Source organism: Rattus norvegicus, chromosome 13, assembly GCF_036323735.1.
Source record: "Rattus norvegicus strain BN/NHsdMcwi chromosome 13, GRCr8, whole genome shotgun sequence".
Taxonomy (NCBI): Eukaryota; Metazoa; Chordata; class Mammalia; order Rodentia; family Muridae; genus Rattus; species Rattus norvegicus.
Window position 1 is genome coordinate 38,603,303 of NC_086031.1, and position 27,098 is coordinate 38,630,400.

Here is a 27,098-nt window from a genome sequence, read left to right on the forward strand (position 1 = left end):
AATTCTAGCCTGTAACTCCAGCCATGACAAAATGGAGGCAGGAGTATCAGGGGGTAAACACACACACACACACACACACACACACACACGCGCGCGCGCGCGCGCGCGCGCACGCGCATATTCAAAAATGCCAGGGTTCAGGAAATAGCCATTCAATATTGTTCTTGCCACCAAAGCATGAAAACATTAATTCAATCTGTTCAGAAACCGAAAGATTGGTTATAATCCCTGTGCTAGGCAATCAGAGTCAGCCGGATCACATAAACTCCCTCATCAACCAAACTAACCAAATAAGTGAACTCCAGGTTAATGGAGAGACTGCCTCCAAACTTAAGATGGAGAGAAATAGAGGAAGGTACATGGCATCAATCTTTGGGCTCTGCAAATATACACACAAATGCATCTACATACACTTACAAACATATACAACAAAATACCAAAACACATAGAAAATTTGGAAGATGAGAATCAAGAATATTAAATATCTTTTATCTGTTCTCTAAATTTTACTGACATTAATTCTTACCATAGTTACAGCATCTATTTTTAACTAAATTTAGATAAATTATTCACATGTGAGTTAGAAATGTTTAATGATTAATATACATTTCTACAACTTGCAGCTTTTTAACCTACTTCCAAACTTAAGTTAATGACTTCTGAATAGGATTTAATAGAAATTCATAATTATTTTTCCAATTGTCTTCAAATTCTTTTAGCCGTATTTTAAAACCAGGACCCAAGCAAGAACTACATACTGCATTTTGTTACTTTACTTTTTCTTCTTTCTCCCTTTTTTCTTTAGCAACAAGGAGCTTTTACTTTGGGATTATAAGGTTTACTTTATTAACCAGTTAATAGTTCTTTCCCCAACAATTGCAATGTCAGCAAACTCTGATAACCATATTACAACTACACTTATTCAAATGTTCCCTAGTACGTTTTATGGTCATCTAGTTTTAATGACTTTGAGTTGAGTTTAATTTGAACCTGTGCTTCCAGTTGGATTTTATGTGTGTGTGTGTGTGTGTGTGTGTGTGTGTGTGTGTGTGTGTATGTGTGTGTGTGTTTCTTTGTTCGCTTCAGAGGCTGAAGAACAACTGATTCATTAAGCATGCTCCTTCACTTAGCTAAAGATAGTATAAATATACTAGAAGAAACTTCTCACAATTCCAAAATCCAGCTAATAACTGCCAAAGTGTCTCTTCCTTGGCGTAAAATATTCCACTGAGGGAAGCTAAATCAATCAGTACCATTACTGTGGATGGAATGGGAGCTTTAATGGAAAGCTCTACAAAGTTACACAGCATAATAAATGTAGTTATGGGCTGGGAAGATGGCTTAGTCACTAAAGTGTTTGTCCTACTAACATGGGAAAGTGAATCAAATTCTCATAGCCCCTGTGACAAAACCCAGGGTGTGGCAGTACATAGTTGTAATCTCAGCATTAGGGAGGTGAGGCTAGAAGATCGCTGGCACTCAATCATTCTGGCCTACTTAATGAATGACCAATGAGAGATCGCATCTTAGGACAAAAATGGGGAAAAAGGTAGATGTCACTGAGGAATAAAAAAAATCAAGATTGTCTCATGGCTCTGCACACACAACACGTGTGTGTCTGTGTGTGTGTGTGTGTGTGTGTGTGTGTGTGTGTGTGTGTATTCTTTCACAAACATGAACAAGCACACAGACACCAAAGGTCTTATGAGTAATTCAGGAAAAGAAGTTCAAAAGCAACAACCCAAAGAGACACCATTATTTTCTATTTCTTTCTTTATCAGTATTGCTATTTGCTGTATCCATAGACAGTGTATACTCATGAACATGGTTAATTCAGGTTTGTTTTGTTTGTAATTATTTTGTTCATGAAAGGGTGTGTTCAATCCACATTGTGAGTGGGGAGTTCAAAGTTCTCTTCTTCAATTTATTTGAGGAAGAGTCTCTCTTTTATTTATTCGTTTGTTTATTTTATTTGTTTATTTATTTTATTTATTTATTTTTACACTCTAGATTTTATTCCCCCCTGGTCCACCTCCCCTAAGGGTTCAATGTCCCATACCTCTTCTCCCCCCACTCCCTCCCCCCTGTCTTCACAAGGATGTCCGTACACCACCCAACCTACCAGACCTCTAAACTTCCTAGGGCCTCCAGTCTCTTGAGGATTAGGTGAATCTTTCCTGACTGAATGCAGACCCAGGTGTCCTCTGCTGTATATGAGTTGGAAGTCTCATCTAAGCTTGTGTATGCTGTCGGGCTGGTGATCCAGTGTCTGAGAGATCTCAGGGGTCCAGATTAATTGAGACTGCTGGTCATCCTACAGGGTTGCCCTCCTCCTTAGCTTCCTCCAGCTTTTCCCTAATTCAACCTGAGGGGTCATCAGCTTCTGTTCATTGGTTGGGTGCACATATCTGCATCTGATTCTTTTAGCTGCTTGTTGGGTCTTTTGGAGAGCAGCCATGGAAGTCCTTTTATGTAAATGTCCCATAGCTTCAGTAATGGTTTCAGGTCTTGGTGCCTCCCCTTGAGCTGAATATACTTTTGAGCCTGTCCTTGCACCTTTCCTTCCTTAGGCTCTTCTCCATTTCCATCCCTGCAGTTCTTTCAGACAGGAATAATCATGGGTCAGAGCTTTGGCTGTGAGATAGCAACCCTATCCCTTACTTGATGCCCTGTCTTTCTGCTGGAGGTGGATTCAATAAGTTCCCTCTCCCCACTGTAGGGTCTTCCATCTAGGGTCCCTCCCTTTGAGTCCTGAGAGTCTCTCACTTTCCAGGTCTCTGGTACATTTTAGAGGGTCTTCCCAAGCTCCTTCCTCCCAAGGCCACCGGTTTCCATTCTTTCTGCTGGCCCTCTTGTTTTTGCACTTCTCATGTGTGTTCTCTAGGCTAGCCAGCCCATGAGCTTCTGGGAAATTCTTCCCTATCCATCTCCCACCTTACTGTAATGGTGCTGAAATTACCAATGCACGTGCCCACAATCTGCCTTTTTTATGTGGGCTCCTAAGATTGACCCAAGAAACCAGAATTATAGAGCAAGTGCCTTTGCCTACTGGGTGATCTCCCCATCACATTTATAACATGGTAACAAACATAAGAGCTTTTCACGCATGTCTCAATCCAAGTGTCTTCTCTTTTTGCATTTATCGACTTTGTCTTATCGCATTATAAAAATAATTAACATTAAATGGATGTCACTTGTCAAATAGTGAGCACAGAGGCAATGTGAATGATTTCAAATTAATCTTTGTATCACTGGTTCCCAACCCAAACTTAACCAAAGAATTTATATTATATTTTTATTTGTTAAGTGTTGGTAGGGTGCACACATCTGATAAAATGCTACGGTTAGTCAGCATCTTCAAGCTCCTCCTTTCTATCCCTAATACACAGAAGCTATTCAGTAAATATATGACAATTAATCCAGGATAATATATGACTTCTTTAGATAACTTTAGTCCATTGTAACTGATGGCATGTTCTTCCTTTCCCCTGACTGAAAATCCTTGTTTACCAGCTGAGATTGTAAGGAGCATGGTGTGTACCTAAGGCTAAACAATGAACCAGAGACAAAATGGACCCATTACTTCCTATTTTGTGTGGAGACAGCCTATCCTAGTGCTCTCCTTCTACACTGTGCCATTGTTTTCCGATGTGAGGCAATTGCCACTAACATTTCGCCGATTCACAAAACACAATACAGTATAAAACACTAGATATTTTGTCACTCAAAAACACAGAATCAGGAACAGAATTATAGAAATAATTACTTTCATTCCTTTTATAATGTGTGGTGGAGAGGTAAGTAGACCTATCATGTGTAAGCACATATGTGTCACCACATGTTAAGTCAGAAGACAGGGTCAGGTGTTGGTCCAAGCTGTCCACCTTGCTTCATGTCTCTGCCCTCCAATTTCTCTGTAGGAACACTAGGATCTTTAGAATCTGGACTCAAGTTCTTACATTTGTGCAGCCACCACTTTATCCCCTCAGTTCTCCCCCTAGCCCAAACAGATATCTTAATTCTATTTTAAAGCTAAGTAATCAAGGCAAGAATATAACAGAAGAGCTTATAGAGACCAGGGAAAACTAACTCCAGTCAGTATTAGAAACAACTGTCTGCTCTGTAGGAATAGAACAAGTTACTCTCAGGCTAATATCCAATTATATAGCGATTTCACAGAACACAATAGGAATATGAAAATCCAAATAATTCCATTGATGGCAAGGTGAATCTTGATTTTTAGAAGATTCCCAGAAGCAAAGATAAGAAATGAAAGGGAATTAATGGTACAGAGAGCCCAAATTTGCATAAGTAACACTGGTGTGGGCCTCACCCTCCTTTTATCGATGCATAACTCATACAGTTACAGTTGACAGTTACCATTGACAAATCACAAAGGCAAGATGAGCAACAATTTCACAAATACATGCATTTGCTAGTTTGCTCCTGGATTGTACTATTATAATGTATTTTCTTTCCCTTTGTTTCAAAAATCCAAGATGGTTTATTGTGTAGAAAAGCCACTTGAGGATGACAGGCTGCGTTCATAATTGATGTATAATTAATGGAAAGCCTTTTGCCAGCATTGAAGAATTTCATGGACTACTCATACACCCTAGTGGGGGAAACTGGTCAAAGCACTTCTGCCTTAAAAGGGAAGTCAAACACATATACATAGAACACTTCAGCATTAACATTATTAGAACTCCCTGGTGTGTTCTAAAATTGTGTAAGCAAGCTGATATAATAAAATCTGACATAAAAAGCCACTTAAACCACACTAATTAGGTGGATAATAAAAATCAAGCAACTATTGAACTGCATGGCAGTCACAATAGACAATTAAAGGTTAATTAGATGTGTGGAAGGCAAGCCCCTGCTGCTCTGGGATTTATGTAATCGTCAGATGTTTTAGACAGATTCATAAGGGAGCTTGACATATAACATAAAAATCCACAAGAGATTTATTTCTATTAAAAAGAGTTATTTGAATGAAAAGACTAAGCCATAGAAACTGGGCTATAGGGTGGAGAATGAAAGGAATGGCAACTATAATAAAATATAGGCACTCTGCAAATTTGCTCAATGTGGAACATGTAATGAAATCTACCTTTAGTTTTACTCTAAATCAGATTTATTATTTTAATTTAATTTGCGTTAATGTGCATGTGTATGAATGTGTATGTCACACATGGATAGGTGAACTGACAGGCCAAAATAGAGTGTCAGGTACTCTGGAGCTAGTGTTCCAGTTGAACTGCCCAGTAGGAACGTGCAGTGTTAAACTCAGATCCTCTGGAAGACCCACAAGATCTATTAACCGCTTATCCATTTCCTTGAACACCTAGATAGCATTTTGAAAAACGCATAGAGATGATATTAGGTGAGGATTTCTGATGAAGTATGAGAAAACCTAAGGGGTGAAGAAGGTGAAAGCTGGGATCTGGATTTTCATCTCAATTTCTTTTTTCCTTAAAGCTTATACCCTGACAGCTCACTCAGTCTTTTTGGTCCTCGCATTCTCCTTTTCAAAGATGAAATCCAATGCTGATTGTCTGACATTCTCAGTCTCCTCTATTGAGGTAATGCCCATCACCAAGATGGGTTATCTTCTTCAATAGTTTCACTGTTGTGCAGAAATATGTTAATATGTTTCTTGGATCCTTAAAAGTATACTGTCATTAAACCCTATAAGACTTTATTCTACCACAAACTCAACTCCAATTCCCTGAAAAAGAAAACCAGAAACTGGAAGGCATGTCTTAAGCATACATTTCCTGATTTTTCCCACAGTTTTATAATTAATATTGAAGGCATTTTGTGTATATATATATATATATATATATATATATATATATATTTACACATGCATGGGATGGTGTATGCACAGAGGGCAGAGTTTGACTTTCAATTTCTCTCTCTGTCATTCCTCACCTTTGTTTTTAAGACTGACACTCTGTCTCTCTGTCTCTGTCTGTCTCTGTCTGTCTCTCTGTCTCTCTCTCTCTCTCTCTCTCTCTCTCTCTCTCTCTCTCTCTCTCTCTCTCCCTCTCTGAAACTGGAGCTTCATCTGGATCAACTATCCAGAAAGTTCCAGGGGTCCACCTGTCTCTGCCTCACTACCCTTTGGGTCACAGGTAGTTTCCAGTAGTCTCACTGGCTCTTCATGCAGATCCAGATGTCCAAGGTCAGAAGATCATGAATGTGCAGCAAGTACTCTACTGACAGACTCTTCTCCCTAAACAAATGCTGAGTTTCAATGATTAGAGATTTTGATGTGACTGCCAAATGTTAACAGTTTCTTCTGTCTCTTACAGTCTCACAGGATATCAAGACATATTTTATATGACTCCTTTTAAAGACTGACATATAGCTAAAAGATGTTCAATGATTTATAGCAATGCATAGCCTAGAATGATTTCAAGTAAAGTCAACATTTATTAAGTGATCCCATAGGTCATCATTAATTAGCACAACTCTGGGAATTAGCCAGTTTTACTTTCCCATAAGCAGAAAGGGCTACAACTGTGAAGTTTGGTGGGCATCATCTAGCTGTTAAGGAATGGATTGCCAACCTAACTCAGAATTCCTCAGCTACTTTGCTTTATGTAGGCATTTTTTTTGTGTTTGTTTTTTAGTTTGTAAGTTTGTTAGTTTTCTACTTTTGAGGAATGCACTTTCCACACTCTTTCACGTTCCTTAAAGGTATCATAGACGAAGCAGGTTTAGAAGCTGCTCACAACTAAATGAACACCAATCATCTGACCAAGGACAGCTGAAAAGATAGAGTTGCAATAAAAATAAAATAAATAGCTGATATGTTGACATCTTTATGTGTGGTGTTCATAAACTAAGGCAGAATCACATGCATATGCATAAATAAAATAAATTAATTAATATAACTTTTTAAAAGAGATTGAATATAAAAACATGTGAAAAGATTGATGGCATATTTATCTGAACCATGAGGTCATGGGTTGTTCATCTTTTCACAGTTTTGTTCTTTCCATATTTACTGTATCTATTAATACAATGAGAAAAATAATCACTGAAATGGGAAACGTAAGAGAAATGAAAGCAAGACATATTCCTAACCAGTTAAGCAGATCATGTTCACAAACCAATTTCATTCCCTGTGTGTATGTGAAAGCAAGTTATCATTCTCTCTTTTTGATAGAAATACAAAAACTAATACTGACTAAGGAGATAATTAAAACTTGTGCCTGCCTATGGATGTGGGGACATTCCAATTCCCATTTCTGCTTGGTGCTTGAACCTTGCCATGCCTGTTTGTTTTCTTTCAAAACATTTAATAGAGAATAAGAGACCATCCCTCCCTGTTAACTACATGGTAGGCAGCAAACACAGAGACAGCCTTCATAATTATGCCTTAGACCATACTAAGACTGAAATCGTGTGTTTGGGAAATTGTACCTGAGTACTATCTCTTTGTGTCAAATGTTAGAAAATAGTTGTCCCACTATAATAACATACCCCTTTTTTCTAGGTGGTATAGTGGGGGAAGAGGTCATGAGGGAGGAGGTGGAGTTGGGATTAGGAAAGTTGGGGGTTGGAAAACCTCGATCCACATTGAGTTGCTGGCAGAAGTAGCTAGAAATATAGCAAAGCACATCTAGAAACCATGCAGATTTCTTGCTGCCAAAAGCAGAGAGGGAGCCAAGAGAAATGATTGTTTTTTAAGTATGGATAAGAGAATTGCCCTCGTCAGTCACCAGCCTCTTGTGTTTTGTCTGGCTTTGTCTTGGGTTCCTTGGACATGGCCCTAATCCCAGTCCTTCTTTATTGTACTGGCACTTAAAGTAAGCAACTGCAGATTCAAAGCATCTCTCTGGTTACACAAAAAGCTCAGCTCTCCTCTCCCACCCTTCTTCTGAATACTGCATACTGAAAATACATAACTTAGAAGGATATTAACTTGCTTTTGTCTGCCATTTTGGGTTCAAATACTGCTTTTCCTTGAAAGATGGTGACACTACAAATATTTAACCCCTAACTAGAGAAGGTTCAATGCAGCAGCTTTTGACCAGTGACACTGGGGAATCTACAACTTTAATCAAAATGTTAAGACATTATGATGTCCAGTCAGGGTATATAAACTCTCTGCTAATTGCCAGGATGAGTGCACAGTCAGTTAACTGTTTGCTGTGCAAGTCTGAGCACAGGGATTTGGATGTCCAGAACTCTTTCTGGAAATAATGTAAGATCTGAGACATCACTTGGTCACTCTGTGAAATGATTTGCGTGGGAGGAGCTAGGACATATAAAAGCACTGTCCCAAACATCAGCTCACATTGCACTTGGTTTATCCCCATTCGAACTATAAGCTTGTCTTACTGTTCTCATTAACATGACAAAATGCCTTAAGAAAAGCAACATAACAAAGAAAGAGTTTGTTTTGATTCACAGGTTGAACGCACGCAACTCATCATGGGAAAGACATGGCAGCAGGTAGCTGGTTCCTTGCATCTATAGTCAGGAAGTGGAGAGTGAACAGGAAGTGGAGCTTGACTATCAATAAGGTTGGCCCCTCTCCAGAAGTGACCCCCTCCTTCCACCAATGCTCCTCATCCTAAGGTTCTATAATCTTCTCAGACAGTGCCACCAGTTAGGGACAAAGTGTTCAAACACATAAGTCGGTGGAAGAGATTTCACAGTCATACTACAATAAACTTCCACTCCCTGTTTTTGTTTGAATTCATCTAATGACAGATGAGATCATTTCCCCTATGAAAGCAGAACTTGAATGCTTAACAAGTAAAGCTCAAACATTAATGAACCCCAGGGAAGGCAAATTCTTCACAGAAGTAACAGGAAAAATCGTGGAGAAATATAAGAGTATTAAGCATAAATAAAGAAGCACTTCTATGTGGCAACAATGGTAAAAAGCCATGTGAGAGAATGAAAGATCTTTGATAACTCTGCAACACTGCCAAGACTAGTCTAATTCCTAAACTTCAGTCCCTTAAAAATGCAGACATAAAACAGAAACAAAGACAGCTGGCCCTTCAAGTCTATCCTGTTCCATTATTTAAAGGTTTATTAAGTATATAGATCATGGAACTTGTGTCTCAGATTTTCAATGAGACCCAAGTCAATATATTAAAGCACAATGTTGAGGAAGTGGCTTTATTGAATATTAAATATCCTTAACAGTGGTATGTCTCCACAAGACCAGCATTCCCACCTGAATAGGTATTTCGACAGCTGTGAAGCTATAAATTAAACCTGAGTAAATTAAGCCTTATTTTTGGTACAGACTACTTTTGGAACAGATAGCTGACCCTTTCACTTGACAATTTCTTTTCAAAAGGAGGAGATGGGTTATAATACATTTTAAAATGAATACCCAAAGTTGTTCTTACAAAAGTAATTGCTTCTCTGCCTTGTATTGCTCTACCCCTCATTTATGCTCTGGTTTTGAATTTGCCCACTGCATCATACCTTGAGTACGATCCTCCTCTCTTACATATCTCTCTCTGTCACTCTATTCCTCTGTCTCTTTCTCTGTCTCTGTCTCTCTGTCTCTCTGTGTCTCTGTCTCTGTCTCTGTCTCTCTCTCTCTCTCTGTCTCTCTCTCTCTCTTTCTCTCTCTCACTCTCTCTCTCTCTCTTTCACACACTCTGTGTGTGTACGTTGAATGCAGATGCATGTTCATGAGGCATGAAGAAGCCCAAAGTTGTCAGGTGTCCTGCTCTGCCTTATAAACTTGACTCAAGCTCTCTTATTGAACCTGGAAGTAGGATGGCAGGAAAAAAGCAGTGATCCCTCTGTTTCTGTTCTTGTTACCTCACCATGGATTCTAAGGTTACAGGTAATGGGTGATTACCCCCAACTTCATACACAAGTTTTGCGGATTCAAACACATATCCTAATGCTTGTACTAGATACAGTCTACTCTCTCAGCTAGCTGAATATTAGCTCTATGAGCCCCAGCACCCCATAATGTACTTTTAATTTAGTATCCTAATAGGCTTCTTCATATTTGTATAATTGCTACTTATCCCCAAATATTGTCAATTTCTAGTCACTCTCAATTTCTTGCCCTGTCCGAACCATCATGCTCTAGATTCTAATGCCATACCATGGCAGTGAGCCCTGGCCAAACTCACTGGGAGACCAGACAATCAAGGGTTATCTAAAGGTGGGCAAAGATGGCCTCTCTGTGCTGATTCTTTCCATGAAGTAATAACTTTGATTTTATTCAATAGAAACGCTGCTATTTCGACAGGAAGCATCTTCACTTTGTTAAACCTTGACTATTTGAGCACTGTCCTGTGTCACAGAGAGGCTTCTAGGAGAAAACTGAAACAAAAAATAATTGAAACACAGAGACATCAATAAGATCAGTCATGGGATTATTAGATAAATATCATATATTCAGGCTTACAGTCAGTACCCAATGGGCAAAAATAAGATGTCACCAAAGGTCCTAGCATGACATCCATTAGTCCCTATGGTACATCCAAAAAATTATGCCAAAGAAAGAAAACAGAGTTTGTGGAAAAAATGCTGTCAGACAAAACTTAGAACACTAGGAAGAGAAGAGAAAATAAAATTAGCTGTCATGTCCTAAGATGCCATACTTCCACAGAAAGTAGAGGCATAATGCAAAGCTGGGCAAGTGCTCTATAGGCCACATATGTCTGACCAAGGAGAGAGACGGGAACAAAGCCTCACTCACATCCTACTTTGTAATTATTCTGTCCTGCTACATGAAGGCATCTTCTTTACCAATGAGAGTTCACATACCTGTAGCTGTGCTAATGTATGTTAATGGAAGCAGCAGGCCTGAGAGAGCTAGAGATAGAATCAGCTGCTTGCATATTTGGCTCAGAGCTAATATTTGGAAAGTGATATTTTTGAAATGCCCCACTGTTTCTCAACTTTGATCAGGTCCTTATTACTATGCTTGATATACAAACTGTGGGTCAAGGTATGTGCATGCTTTTCTTTGTAGCAGCTGGATTGAATACATGCTAGATGTCTAAGTGTCCACACTTCCTCACAGAAACTCCAGATGATGAAAAACTAATGAACTTCCCATGGAGGAAGCATGGATGGTGATTGAAGACACTCTACATGCTACACAGGAGGAAAGCTAGAAACATTGCACTCAGTGTCCTCCGGGAGGTGTGTTTCCCATGAGTCTGTCCCTTGTTAATTCTACTTTGCATCCTTTTTGTCATGATAATGCAAAGCTATAAACATGCCTACATGTGGCATCCATGAAGTCTTTCTAGAGAATCTTCAAACATGAAAGGGGTTTCATATAGTCCCACCTGTCTTGCTAGATCCCATTTTCCACACATTCTATGTACCTGAAGGTGGTGATTTTTCTACAAAATCACTCTAAGGGCCAACTAGAGCTCTGATTGGGGGTGAAGAGGGTTAAGAAAAATGCATTAGCTTTCTGCTCTGCTCCTGACTTTTTCTTCAGAGAATCATTACTCACGTTGCCCATGTCTCACTAACAAGAGGCCTTTCTGGGTCAGAATGATCCATAGTGTTGAAAGTAGGTTCCAGCAATGGAACACAGGAGCGGTACTTTCAATGCTTATCAATATCCTAGCTGCCGTGTTTGTGGTTAGCATACATATCTGAATGAATCATTATAGCAGAGAATCATTATAGTCCTAGGATAGGACCTGAAATATAAGAAGACTGTGTGATATTCCAAGTTTCTTACTTATCCCATGATATAATCTTACTTTCGCATGTAAGCCTTCAGCCTTAACAGTTTCACCCTCCCAAACCCACCCACCCATTGTTAATAAAATTAAACAGCACATTCACATTAACAATATCCAGCATGTAGTGAACTCTGAACTAATAGAAACCATTTTCTTGTGATTATAATTCTTGGACTACACTTAGAACAGAGATTCATGTAACCAAGTGTCCTATGCTTGCTTAATTGAGGTCACCAAAAAAATGGGGACAGCCACTGACAATGGCAAGCTAGGGTATACAATTCTGTTGCTTTTATTTTTAATAAAATTCAGCACATTAATAATTATATATCTGCTTAAATATGCATGAGGCTGATGCCAATAGCTTGAATTGTATCAACTCCAAGCCCCAATGCTACATTCCTAATAACAATTCTGCAACACCCCAGTGATCTGCTTTAAACGTAAAAGCAAACAATAAGAAAACACAAAGCCCATTTGTCTTTTTGTGCTAACAGTTCAAAACTGAGTTCAATACTGAGTTAGGATCATGCACCTGTACACCATGAAATGACCATAAATTTAGTTTAAAATAATACACAAGAATGCACCACATGCTAAGTAGAATTTATACCAGAATCTCTCCAACATAAACTCCAGATGAGAAATGTGAGCTAGGATGATCTTCACGAAGAAGTGAAAAGAGAAAATAATTTGCCTCCCAAGATCTGTCCATCTTAGCTAGTTGTAAGGTCAATCCACCAAGTTCCATAGTTCAATAAACCAACAAGTATTACAACCAGGAATGTGAATGAGCCTTTTGTACTTCTGACTTCCTGGGAGACTATTTGATCTCATGACTATACATGAAGTCTGGTAACTCTAAATTATCATTTCTTTTGAAAATCCAGCTTCTCAGGCCTCTCTGTACATGAAGTGCCAAAAGATGCAGTGTGTGTTCTCTTCCTAAAACATATTCAATTATTTATATAGTTATTTTAAGCCCCTTATTAATAAATTCAATGCAAACAGCAGAAGAAAACATCCTTAAAATGAATATAGATGCTTCTGTTTCCGTGGGTGTGTTATGATGCTATTGATTTTCTAGTCGTCTTCTTTTAAAGCTAGCTTCAAAATGCTTTTTAAGTGCTCAATCTCATTTATCAAAGCCTTGAAAGTTGATTGCCTTAATTTTCACCCAATCAACAAGATAACCCTTAATTTTTAAGGCCTGGATTAGTGGCACTCCCAACTATGAAGTCATGAAGGCATTTATTTACATTAGAATCAACACAAGTTCAAAACGTAATGCCCTCATCAATTTTCCAAATAAAACCGCAGCTGCTGTGCAGAACAGGTGAAATGAGGTCTGTATTTCTCAGATGTAGCATAGCCAAGAGCTTAACCCGGGCTTCATGAAGTTTAAAAGCAATACAGCCAAAGTTATTTCAGCCCTGCAGCTTACTTATTTAAAGAGATGGATGTTATCGGCTGCCTTTCAAGGGGCTGCTTAGACTATCATTAAAACCAAATGAAATCTCTCAGTGGTCCTTGTTGAACGCATGGACTTATAAGACCCACCCTTCCCCCCAACTCTTTTACAAGACAAACATAATCAAATGTGTTGCTTCACCCATATGGCAGGATCTGAAGAAGCATATAAACTTTCTCAGATTTTACTAAAAAGACAGTGTATTAGTTACAAAGAACCAGAAGAAAAAAATAAGGAATAATGAACTTGTTTTTGCCCACAATGTTAGAGACCAGTCCATTTACATGGGGGAAGGAATAGAGTCTGAGGCCACTGCTCATGTGGCATCCACAGTCAGGAAGCAGAGAGAGAAGAATGCCTCTGCTCACCTCACTCTCCCCTTTACAGTCAGTCCAGGATGCCAGTTCACGGGATGAAGACATCCATATTTACGGTGGGTCTTCCCACCTCAATTCATCCAACATAAACACTCACTGGAGGGCTGTACAGGTGAGGCTAGATCCTGTCAAGTTCACAATCAATATGACACTCCACAATGAGACTGGGAGATTAGGTATTATCAAGTGTTAGAAATACAGTAGCTGAGAGGAGCTCCTTTGAAGACTCAGGAAGCAAGGGTAGTTTCTCAATGGAGTCAGTATCACAAGTTGATTACCAAGTTACAAGCATGGAAACATGTTCTAACTGGTCTCCCAATTTCATGAACAAAAGCCATGTCTTTGCCCATCCATCACAGCCTGAGAGTGCCGAGAACATGCTAGCTTTATTGAACACTGAATAACCAAAATAGGAGTCCTAAATATAAATAACTGTGATTGAAGACCCTAGAAAGTCTCCCAGCAGGTGCTATGAAGGCTGCCTGGGTGATTGGCTACAACCCAAAGCTTCTAACAGACAAAACAAGCAGAAAGACACAGGGAGGTAGTTACCCTTCTTGGTTGGAGTGCCTCAGTTATTTTTCTTTCATTTACTTAGTGTATATGATGGGTACTTGGAGATCATCTGTGGAGATTGTTTCTCTCCTTCTTCCCTGTGGGCCCCAGTGATTGAGCTGAGATCCTCACGTTTGTTGTTAGGTACAATTCCTAGTAAGCCATCTCACCAGCCCTGATGAGCTTCTGATTCATTCTCTCTCTCTCTCTCTCTCTCTCTCTCTCTCTCTCTCTCTCTCTCTCTCTCTCTCTCTCTCTCCTTTTAATAAAAAATCCCTTTAGTCTACTTAACTCATGAGTAAAAGCACCATACATCTAGCTTAGGAAGAAGCCACTCTCATCAAAGCTTGCTTCTACATCCAACCTTCTCTTTCTGAACTCACAGGTCCAAGTAATATGTCGCCCTCACTGCACTGGGCCTTCTACCCTCAGTATTCTTGGTTACCAAAGAAAGCAGAATTCAAATCCAAGTGTTTGGGTGTTATTTCTTTTCATGATTGTGGGAAATCATAATATTGTGTTACCTATGCTATAGCTAAAGTTTCCATTCTGTACAAACTTAGCATGGAAACAGTTATTAGTGGGACATTAAACACTGGCTTGGGCTAGATAATGATGTCCAGTGCATCTAACTTTGAAAATGCAAATAAAGATAGTATTTCTATTATGATTCTCATCACTATTGAAAGGAAAATTATACAGATTTGAGGTTTAAAAATATGAAGTTAAAAGAGTAAGTTTCAAAATTCACAAACTCAGGGCTAAACACTGTGAAAAGCAAGTCCAGGCAGCCCCGCCCTGCCACTAGGACTAACAGACCATAAAGATAAAGAAAAGGAATGCAGGAACCAGCCTGAGTTATCAGACAGACTCAAACCATCTGGCAGAAAGGCACCTCCCCCAGCTTACTCAGAGTCACACCTTAACCAGATGTCCTTCAAACCCTGATACACCCCTAGCTTCTAAAATCCTGTACGCTCCAGTCAATATATACTCTCCTGCTGTGCTGTAATCTCACTGCTATGTTTAAATGAGCCAATCACTTATAGCCGCACCAGAAATTAGCCAATTGTGTGTAACCGCGCCAAACCCCCTAGCCTTCCCTATATAAACCCCTGACTTTTGAGCTTCGGGGTCGACACCTCTGTCTCCTGCGCAGGATACGTGTTGACCCGGAGATCCCTGTAATAGATCTTCGTAATAAACCTCGCCTTTGCTTATTACATCCAAAATGGTCTCTCTGTGTCTGGGGTCCGCGATTTCCCGCGACTTTAGAAAGGGTCTCTCTTTGGGGATCTTTCACTATGAAAGCCTGAGTTTTCTTTCATAACCAGAAGAAAATAATAGCTGATGGGAAATGGCCCACAGAAAAGACAAAGAGAGTTGAAGCCTGAGGAAAGGACTTTCAAACAACTGAGTGTTCAATGATGACATGTGGATGTGAAGAAATGGATTCTCAGGTGATAGATGTATCTGCCTAAAAGAACTAAAGACAAATTATAAAACTGAGAAACATAATAATTTAAACAATAAAGCTATATTATGGGAATAAAAGAAGAAAGACTATTACAGAAAAAAAATGGTCATTGGAAGGCTTCAAAATGAAGGGCCAGAAATTATTGAATTGGTACGTAACAATAGAAGATTAAAACTGCAATAGCCCGTAGGGGACCTATAGGTCACTGTGCAGTCTCACAGATGCACAGGTACAGTCTTAGAGGGAAGAAGACTGTCAAAGAGACAGGTATTCAAATGCTTAGTGATTTAAACTTTCCCAGTTTGACTGAAAATAAATTAAGTCCTAGAGGAAACACAGTGAGTCCCAAAGAAAATAAATACTTAAAACTAAAAATAGCAAAAGGGGGGCTTATGATGCACTTAGTTGGTGGAGGGCCTGCCGCACAAAGAGAAAGAACAGGTTCTGTGCACAGAAGCATAAACACTGGGCAGGGTGTTGTGCACATGTAGAGACAGAATGCTTTGGAATTCAGGTCATCCTCAGCTAATAGAGAATTCTATACAAAGGCCAGGGAAATGACTCAGTGGATAAGGGTACTTGTTGCCGAACCTTATGACTGGAGTTTGATCTTTTGGACCTCCATAATGGAAAGAGAAAACCTACTCTCACAAGCTGTTATCTATCCTCCATGAAAACACCACGGCATGTACACTGTGTACAAGCTTGTATACACTAAATGAACGTATAAGCCCCAGGCCAACCTGGGATGTATAAGAACCCTGGCTAAAAAGAGCAAACAAATATGTCATAGTGAGACTTTAAAAATCCAGATAAATGTTTTTTTTTTCTTCTGGTCACTTTTATTTTTTTTTTATTATTAACTTGAGTATTTCTTATATACATTTCTAGTGTTATTCCCTTTCCCAGTTTCCGGGCAAACATCCCCCTCCCCCCTCCCCTTTCTTATCGGTGTTCCCCTCCCCACCCTCCCCCCATTGTCCCCCTCCCCCCAACAGTCTAGTTCACTGGGGGTTCAGTCTTAGCAGGACCCAGGGCTTCCCCTTCCACTGGTGCTCTTACTAGGATATTCATTGCTACCTATGAGGTCAGAGTCCAGGGTCAGTCCATGTATAGTCTTTAGGTAGTGGCTTAGTCCCTGGAAGCTCTGGTTGCTTGGCATTGTTGTACATATGGGGTCTCGAGCCCCATTCAAGCTCTTCCAGTTCTTTCTCTGATTCCTTCAACGGGGGTCCTATTCTCAGTTCAGTGGTTTGCTGCTGGTATTCGCCTCTGTATTTGCTGTATTCTGGCTGGGTCTCTCAGGAGCGATCTACATCCGGCTCCTGTCCGTCTGCACTTCTTTGCTTCATCCATCTTGTCTAATTGGATGGCTGTATATGCATGGGCCACATGTGGGGCAGACTCTGAATGGGTGTTCCTTCAGTCTCTGTTTTAATCTTTGCCTCTCTCTTCCCTGCCAAGGGTATTCTTGTTCCCCTTTTAAAGAAGGAGTGAACCATTCACATTTTGATCATCTGTCTTGAGTTTCATTTGTTCTAGGCATTTAGGGTAATTCAAGCATTTGGTCTAATAGCCACTTATCAGTGAGTGCATACCATGTATGTCTTTCTGTGTTTGGGTTAGCTCACTCAGGATGATATTTTCCAGTTCCAGCCATTTGCCTACGAATTTCATAAAGTCGTTGTTTTTGATAGCTGAGTAATATTCCATTGTGTAGATGTACCACATTTTCTGTATCCATTCCTCTGTTGAAGGGCATCTGGGTTCTTTCCAGCTTCTGGCTATTATAAATAAGGCTGCAATGAACATAGTGGAGCACGTGTCTTTTTTATATGTTGGGGCATCTTTTGGGTATATGCCCAAGAGAGGTATACCTGGATCCTCAGGCAGTTCATTGTCCAATTTTCTGAGGATCCTCCAGACTGATTTCCAGAATGTTTGTACCAGTTTGCAATCCCACCAACAATGGAGGAGTGTTCCTCTTTCTCCACATCCTCGCCAGCATCTGTTGTCCCCTGAGTTTTTGATCTTAGCCATTCTCACTGGTGTGAGGTGAAATCTCAGGGTTGTTTTGATTTGCATTTCCCTTATGACTAAAGATGTTGAACATTTCTTTAGGTGTTTCTCCGCCATTCGGCATTCCTCAGCTGTGAATTCTTTGTTTGGCTCTGAACCCCATTTTTTAATAGGGTTATTTGTTTCCCTGTGGTCTAACTTCTTGAGTTCTTTGTATATTTTGGATATAAGGCCTCTATCTGTTGTAGGATTGGTAAAGATCTTTTCCCAATCTGTTGGTTGCCGTTTTGTCCTAACTACAGTGTCCTTTGCCTTACAGAAGCTTTGCAGTTTTATGAGATCCCATTTGTCAATTCTTGATCTTAGCATAAGCCATTGGTGTTTTGTTCAGGAAATTTTTTCCAGTGCCCATGTGTTCCAGATGCTACCCTAATTTTTCTTCTATTAGTTTGAGTGTGTCTGGTTTGATGTGGAGGTCCTTGATCCACGTGGACTTAAGCTTTGTACAGGGTGATAAGCATGGATCGATCTGCATTCTTCTACATGTTGACCTCCAGTTGAACCAGCACCATTTGCTGAAAATGCTATCTTTTTTCCATTGGATGGTTTTGGCTCCTTTGTCAAAAATCAAGTGACCATAGGTGTGTGGGTTCATTTCTGGGTCTTCAATTCTATTCCATTGGTCTATCTGTCTGTCTCTGTACCAATACCATGCAGTTTTTATCACTATTGCTCTGTAATACTGCTTGAGTTCAGGGATAGTGATTCCCCCTGAAGTCCAATCCAATTCTTCAAAGAGTTAGACAGAACAATTTGCAAATTCATCTGGAATAACAAAAAACCCAGGATAGCTAAAGCTATCCTCAACAATGAAAGGACTTCAGATAAATGTTTTTTAAAAGCTTCAAATAATTAAATTGAAAAGGGAAAGTCTAAAATCTATATGAACAACAGACTTTAACATAAAAATTAAGCTTTAGGTTTCAAAAAATCTGAGTGGAATAATCTGATTTTAGTATATACAGAAATCATAAATGTTGAAGTAAACAAACAAAAATTTTATAATCAATATATTAAAGTTCTATTATAAAAACAACAAATTTTCCATAAAACATATAACTCATAAAATTACTCTGAAAGAAGCCAGAAGCAAAATAGTATATGCTCTATGACTCTAAAAATTCTAGAGTAATAGAAATCCATAAATAATTGTACATACTGTATAACAGCATAAAATAAATATGTGGAGAGACAACCCAGTGGAAGGGAAGAGTGCTTGCTGTGCTAACATTAGAAGCCAAGTTCTGCTATCCAGAAACCACATACAAAGCTGGGCATGACTGCGTGTATGCCTATGACCCCAAAGCTTTGGCCACTGCAGTGAGCAAAGTCAAAAGAATCATTGATTGGGAGTTTGCTGTCTGCCAGCCTAGGTCCAGATCCAGCACTCCTATTGGGAAGAGATAGGAGAAAGTGACAAAATTCCCCAGAAGTGTGTGGGCAAGCAGGCCTAGTTTCCATAGAGGCAAATAATAGAGAGATCCTATCTGAATCAAGTTGCAAGACAAGGACCAGAGATGCTGACCTCTAAAAACATGCCATGACACACAGGAACCCACATTTTCAAACACACACGTGCACATGCACACACATACACACACGCACATTCATAACTACACATGCAGAGAGAACATTTTGATTAAATAAGGTTATAATGAAATCCAGCTCTTATCTGATATTGCCTCTACATTTAACACCTTTGATTTTTTTCTGTCTAGAACACTTTAATTTTACTTTCTGGTAAAAACTGTCCATGTACAACCCCCCTGACCCAACTATACATTTATCCTGAGTTTATTTTATTCATTTATCCTTGAGCCTGTCCAAGGTAGAATAGTCATTGTTCCTCAAAATGCAGTTCTAATTCCCATGTTCTTCTTATTTAATTCCCAGTCCTTATCTGTAGATCCCATACCCCAAATTTACCCTTATTTTTATTCTATAGGCACTGGTTTCTACTTTCTCCTTTCATTGTTACCCTCCTTCTCAACCTGGGTAAACATGGTTTAGACTTTTCTGAAAACATAACTAGATCATTTTTCTCCACACCTGAATTCACCACAACCCACCAACTCAGTACAAAATACACAGCATGGTGACTTCCATATAATGAATGCATGGTGACCTCTGTTATTATCAGCGATATCACTAAGGAAATCTGTGTGGTTTTCCTTCTACAGTTTCTCAGTCAGTGTACACACAGTCCTGATGATTTCTGACTGTTTCAGTGGATTGATTGGTTTTCCAATGTTGTAGGAATGGAGACTAAAGAAAACCTAAATTTTCACTTTCAAAGTACCCACAAACTTCTACTTCTAAAAGAGAAAGATTGTTGTAATGTCACCAGAAATCTATCCAGGGCTGAGACGTCTGGTCTAGCTACAAAATAGTTTGTTGCTAGTAGTTGCTGGCAGGGTAATTTAACAGAAAGTATGTGTATGAAAAAATGCGTAATTCTCATAATCCACCCCTATGAACACCAGCAAGTACTGTACAACTGCAGGGAACAAATCAAGGTCAAGGAAAACGGTTATAAAAGAAACCAGAAAGGAAGAGAGAGAAGGAAGGAGGGGATAGTGAGGTGGACTCTAGGGTTTTACATCACTTTTTATTCCAAATAAATATTTTGGATGTGTGTTCTAAAAGGTTTTGAAAAACGTGTGTGTTTTTCCTTGAAGAGTTGGTAATGGACTCACTCTTGATATAAGAAAGTGGAGTAACTTTCTCCACCAACATTTCCGAATTGATTTTTAAATGATAACAACTCTCGCCAAGCTCTTCTGTGCTTACAAATCATTATTTCAATCTACATTTCTTATCAAAATGTGACTGAGATGTAGGAGCATGACTCATGCTTTAAGATCACAGAAGTCTCCTGTAACTGGAGCTGTCTGTTGTAACACACTTGGTCACATCTGGATCATCAAAAACTATTATTTAGGTCCAAGTGTTTCCTTTCGGTACACAATTACTTTTGCCATTATGCGCTTGAAATGCATCTCTACTGTCTAGGAAATTCTCTGTTTTAACTCTCTGAAAGGTCTCACCATGGCTAGCTTACTCTTTGTCCTTCACCTCAGTGTTTTATGAATGATGGGCCATTTTTGTATTGATGGAAATATCAATGAAAACCTAAGTCATCTATCACTAATTGTGGTGTTCTGAATGAGAATGCTCCCACCATATATTTGAATACTTAGTCACCACTTGGTAGAACTGTTTAGGAAGAATTAGAATATGTGACTTTGTTGGAGACTGTGTGTCACTAGCGATGGAGGGTGCTTTAAGGTTTCAAAAGTTTATGCCATTCAGAATTAGCTTTCTCTGACTCAAAGTTATGGACCAAGGTGTGAGCTCTTAGCTACTATTGCAATGCCATGTATGCATGCCCTCCTGCTCCCATGATTTCTGCCATGAGGGTCATGGATTCAAACATTCTGAAATGGTAAGATGATAACAAACTCTTTCTTCTATAAATTTCCTTGGTTGTGGTACCTTAGAGCAATAGAAAAGACATGCAGACTGAAGTCTAACAGGAATGTTGATCAGAACAGCAATGGGAGCTGTGTCTCAGTTGCCCCTTATCTACCTTTATGGAGCCATTTTGCTTATGTCTAGAGGCATGAGTCTTCACAAAGAGTCTTTGGCTACTTTTCTAATGACCGAAAACACACAATTTCACCCTCTGATTGAAATGCCCTGCACAGGGAGTCTTCTCAATCCTGGCATACCATGTAGGCTCCTTATTATTCCCAAGAATATTTGGTATTTGCACAGGCTTTTGCTGCTTATCCAACTAGCAGTATGCATAGAGGAAATTTTCTGCAGATTTACCTATAGGTTAGAGTAAGTAATAAAACATGATGAAGGAAGGAAGAAGGAAAGGAAGGAGAGAGAGAGAGAGAGAGAGAGAGAGAGAGAGAGAGAGGTCATAACTCACATTCGCATCACCTGACTCAGAGAATGTATTTACTACAAAAGCCCAGAGTCATTTTTGGTTAAGAAAGCAAGAATAGGGGTTGGGGATTTAGCTCAGTGGTAGAGTGCTTGCCTAGCAGGCACAAGGCCCTGGGTTCGGTCCCCAGCTCTGAAAAAAAGAAAAGAAAAAAAAAAAAAGCAAGCAAATATGCAAAGAAGGAATTTTCTACAAAGAGATAGCATGTCAGAGGAAAAGTCAGTTGGGCAACTGAATAAAGCAATCAATGAAGGAGAGAAGGGAAGAGACAGGGGACAGGAATGAGAAGGATCATATGCACTAAAGCAGAACACAGAGAACAAGCAGAGGCCTTCTCCAGAGAGTTCCCAGGATGGTTGGGGACATGGGAGAATGCTATGAATCATTTTATAGGAAATGTAAATGAGCAGAATTCAACAGCAGCTGCTTCTTGAGGCGGGGCTATGTTTTTAATGGCAAGGGCAAAGATTACTCTCACAGAGTACTTAAATTCAGTTCCTAGGTCCCACACATGGTGGTTTAAAACTGTCTGTAACAGCTCAAGGGAGACGAGCCCTCTGTGACATTCTGCAGGCACTTGTATTCTCATTGTACACCCTCCATACATACACACATACACAAAATTCAAAACACATCTTGAAAAGCATCCACTTCTTTGTAAGCTCCAAAATATTCCACTAAACTTAATGGATTTTTGTGGTCTGAGTCACAACTGATGACTTCTCTGTCCCCATGTCTGTGTCAAGATGAACCTAGAGGCAGCTCAGCTATTTTGTGGATGTCTTGCCCTCCTTCATTTACTGCCCATAACTCCATCAAAAGAGAGAATGACCAAGAGAAGGACAGTGAAGCAAAATTATCTCTGATGTCTTGGACAGATCCTGTCACATTGTAGTGGATTGAGTAGGTATGCTCCCCACAGACTCATGTGTTTGAATGCTTGGTCCATGGGCAGTGACACTATTAGGAGGTATTGCCTTGTTGGAGTAGGTGTGGCCTTGTCAGAAGAAGTTACACTGGGGGTGGGCTTTGAGGACTCCTATGCTCAAGTTCCACCCAGTATGCAATTTCAGTCTCCTCCTGTCTGCCTTTTGATCTATTGAACTCTCAGCTCCTCCTTCAGCACCACATCTGCCTGCAGGCTGCCATGCTTCCTGCTGTAATGATAATGGACTGAATCTCTGAAACTGTAAGCCAGCCCCCAATTAAATATTGCCTTGGTCATGGTGTCACTTCACAGCAATAAAGCTCTAACTGAAACACAGATGTGGACATATAAATCATTAATATAGAAAGACTATATATAACAGTGATCTCTCCAGGCTTTCTGTTCATGATTGCTAGCCTCCCTCCCATCTCTCCTGCTAGAAATCCTTATCCAAAACCTGAAGTAAATCACTTTATTTCCTAGGCTACCATGAAAGATCATGCTCTGCAGCATAAGAACCTAAATAGACCCTGAGAACATGTGAAAAACCCTTGCAGTCCCAGGACTGGAGAGGTCCTCTGTAAGAAAGGCAAATGTTCCTAACCCCTGAGCCACCTCTCCAGCCTCTCTACCTCAGGATCCTACATCACAGCTCCACACAAAAGCAGCACTCCCATCTAGGCCACAGGGACCCACACAGATTCTCCAGTTCCTTCTGGCTGACTTCTAAACTCAGAAGATAAATATTGCAGCCCATCTTTCCCATGTTAGCATTAGTTACAGTCTGTGTTAACCTTCTACTGTTCTCATGCTACAGGCTTCTTATTAGAACTTTTAATTTTGTATTCTTGACTTTTAGCCTTTTATGGTCCTTCTAAATTTACTTGATTTTGTGGTGAGGCAGCTCAAATGGCTGAGAGAATGGAGTGGGTGAATAAATGTTTAACTGCTGATAAAAATTTTATTACCGAAAGCAACATGCGAGCAAGTAAGGTTTTCTTTCCTTTTTCTTTTTTATTACCTGGAAGAAACTAAGATCCAACGCATTATATAAAACAAAAATAAAATTTTAAATAAACCAGTCATAAAATACCAATGCTATATAATCTGTAGTATTCTGAATATAAGCCCCAAAGAATAATGCCCCAAAAGTGTAAGCACTTGCCCACACTAAGGTGATTCATATAAAATCCCTACAAAGATAGTGTAGGGGGTAGGTGTGTTTGGATGTATCCAGTGAAACCCTTATCTTAAGGTTTCTGTTATTTTTAATGGTGTGTGTGTGTGTGTGTGTGTGTGTGTGTGTGTGTGTGTGTGTGTGTGTGTGTGTGTGTGTGGTTGGGAGTGTGTATGTAAATATAGATTGCTGTAGGAGCCAGGGAGGGCATCAGATCTCCAGGAACTGGATTTATAAGTAGTTGTGAGTCCCTACCCTGGGTGCTGAAATCAGAACTATGGTACTCTGAAAAAACACTGAGCTGTCTCACCATAACAAAAATTCTGATTTTTAGATATTTACTGAACTATATGATATAAATCGCTTGATTGTTTTAATTTCAATTTACAGGAGGAATAGGTATTCAAATGGCTCATGTGGTATTCTTTCAGGGAATAGTCTGATTCTATATTTTTCTCACATTCTTCTATTTGTTGACAGTTTGGTTTTCAGCTGTTCATTTATACATTTGTTTAAACTCCGAGCATAATAGTAGCAATCTCTCTGTGAGGTCTGCTGGTCTGTCACACCCTCCCAAGTACCAAGTACTGAGATTGCAAGCATGTCACCATGCCTGACTTCGGTGCATGAGTTCTGGAAATCAACCTTTGGTGCTCATGCGTTCCCAGCAGTTTGCCCCATGAGTCATCTCCCTGACTCTTTATTGAAACACCATGGGCCTCCATCAGTCTGTACAGTTGGATCAACAAATGTGTGTTTAGGTTGGATTGGACCCAGGGTATGCTGAGGAGAGAATAGAGTTTGAAAGGTACTGTCAAGAGCAAAGACAAGAGAGTTGGACAAACTTGTACAATATAGGAGTGCCATCCACACTAGGAGTTGAGTTGGGACTTAACCAACAAGGAAAATTACTACCTGCAGCACCATTATCTATTTGACTGTTGTCTGTCTGTATGTCTGTCTGTCTGACATACTTGCTATTATTATTCCAAAGCATTATTCCAAAATCCAGACACTAAAAATCTTGTCTTTCACATATTTTTTGCCTGTGTCTGTGTGTGTTGTGTATCTGGATATGTGTGCATGTTTATGTGTGTGTGTTCATGCCAATGTGGGGAGCGCCTGCATGTATGTATTCTCTTACCCTGGAAAGCCTGACATTGACACTGGGTGTTTTCCTGAATTGCTCTCCCATTCTCACTGAAGCAAAGTCTCTTAGTTGCACCTAGAGCTCTCTGACACTGCCAATCTAGCTGGCTTGCTTAAGCAACTCTCCTGTCTCTACCTGTAAAACAATGGAATTTTAACTCATCCCAAATAAACCCAATATTTAGATGGGTTATTGGATTTAAGCTCAGAACTTCATGTTATGAAGAACATATTTTCTAAATGATTTTCCAAGCTTTTCCAAGCCTTTCCCAAGTCTTTCACTCTTGAAGGACTGTCAATTAAAACAAAAATAACCAAGTCAGTTTTATCCAGTTCATTCTCAGTTTGCACTCTTAAGACTACAGCCATGTAAGCTACTGTGTATGCTAACCATCAAGACCAGAAGAAAAACATCCAAGCACTGGCCTCAGGAAGGCTGGCCTTGGATGAATGTGTGATGGAGAGATGGGAAAGATAGAGTGCAGAGGAGAGATGGAAGAGAAAGGGAAGTTGAGGGGTTCAGTCACTATGTAGAAACTAAAACTAGAATAGCAGAGAGAATCAGGCAAATATAAGGAGGCCATGAAGAGGTCCTGGTCTGGACTTCCACCAAAGGCTGTATCTGAGTCTGTAGCCCTAGTTATAACCAACTGGATGTCCATGGTCTAGGCTTCCAGTGGCAAGCATGTGGATATCTGAAGGCCATAGTGCTGAGGCAGTACATGGTGATCTAAGTGGTTTGCATTACCACCTGAGGCCAAGGAGACATCTAGGTCCAGGATGCTGTCTCTGGCCATGAATGGGTCTGTGATTCTGCGGAACCCAGTGCTGATTTCCCAGGCTGTCGTTAACTACCAAAGGCCATGAAAATGTCCTGGGTCTAGACTGGCACCTGAGGCATTATGGTGACCTGGCCTTAAGCCTTGCTGGCCAACACACTCAGGAGAGCTGGCTCTACCTCTAGTCTTTCTAGGGATGGCTTAGGGGAAAGAGAGGTCACTCCCTCTTCCTGAGATCATGAGAACAGGAGAGATATCCCTACCCTTCACAGACTGCAATACTCCAGAGAGCAGCCCTACACTTCAACTGGGCAGGACAATAGAGTTAGCCCTGGTGGTAAATATGTGGATGAGTTGGCCCTCAGCACATGAGAGCAGGAGCAGTGAGCCAGGCAGTGCTGGAGGGCTAACTCTGGTGGTCCAGCCACAGAAAATTTGGCAGGCCGCCTAATTCACCTACCTCTCAGGTCCAGGAACAGTGCTTTAGTTGACCCACGCCAACATCTCCCACATCTATGATGCACAGGAGCATGTGAAGGGAAAGAACATGCAGATGCAAAGCTGCAGGATCTCCATGCCAAAGGCCAACAACAGGATATCTGACAGAAGTCCCTGTAGAGATCCAGTATTGACACTGTAGCAGAAGCCAGAGGCCTTGATCCAGACCAATGCTTCATTGCAATGAACATTTGCGAGTAAACATATGTGGACAAAAGGGTGTACTTAGTGACACACTGACACACTACAGCTTTCACACATATATTTTTTATTCTTGGGGTTGAAAGGGCATAGAGCAGATACAGAGGTTCTGGGAGAAGAGTAGGATTGGAATGCATGATGGGAAATTCACAAAGAATCAATAAAAACTTTAAAAATAAAGAAACCCTGTGAGTCCCTGAGTAGGCACTAATGCCTCAGACAACTGACCACTCTTCTATCTGTTCATGAGTATTGCTTTGTACTCCTTAGTATTCCTAGCTGACCCCCGCTAAGCACATATTTCATGATTTCTCCAGTGGTAGATAATGATTTTTTCCTCTTTTTATCTTCTATCTTTATCTCCCGTGACATTTAAAACAGTGTACTATGACTACCTCATACAAGACCACAAGTGTAAATGGTTGCAGTCAGGATAAGGAAATGGAGAGTGTGTGCCAAATTGCTTCTCACACTGTTGACACTAAAGAATGCTTGTCCTGGGCTGTGGAGATAACTTCCTATGTAAAGAATTTCCTGTGCGAGCACAGGGACCTAAGCTCATATTTTGAGAACATGCATGAAGCTAGGCACCATAATATACATCTGTAATCATAGTGCTCCTATCAAGAGATCGAGAGGAGTCACATTCTCACAAAATTTCTAGGTCCAGGCTGCCATATACTCTAATGTAAAACCCAGTCATTGAAAAGCAAAGACTGACACCCAGGGTGGTTCTCTGTC

General features: G+C 40.0%; 1 protein-coding gene and 1 long non-coding RNA gene across 2 annotated transcripts in view; both read right to left on the reverse strand.

Moving 5' to 3' along the window:
• Nucleotides 1-11,751, reverse strand: part of LOC134481485 (uncharacterized) — a 42,032-nt gene extending 30,281 nt beyond the window's left edge. Inside the window, exon 1 of the long non-coding RNA XR_010056986.1 lies at nt 1-11,751. This exon is cut by the window's left edge and continues 19,579 nt beyond it. This is a non-coding gene — a long non-coding RNA (uncharacterized LOC134481485).
• Dpp10 (dipeptidyl peptidase like 10) overlaps nt 1-27,098 on the reverse strand; it is a 1,676,457-nt gene that overhangs the window by 1,457,772 nt on the left and 191,587 nt on the right. The window lies entirely within an intron of this gene.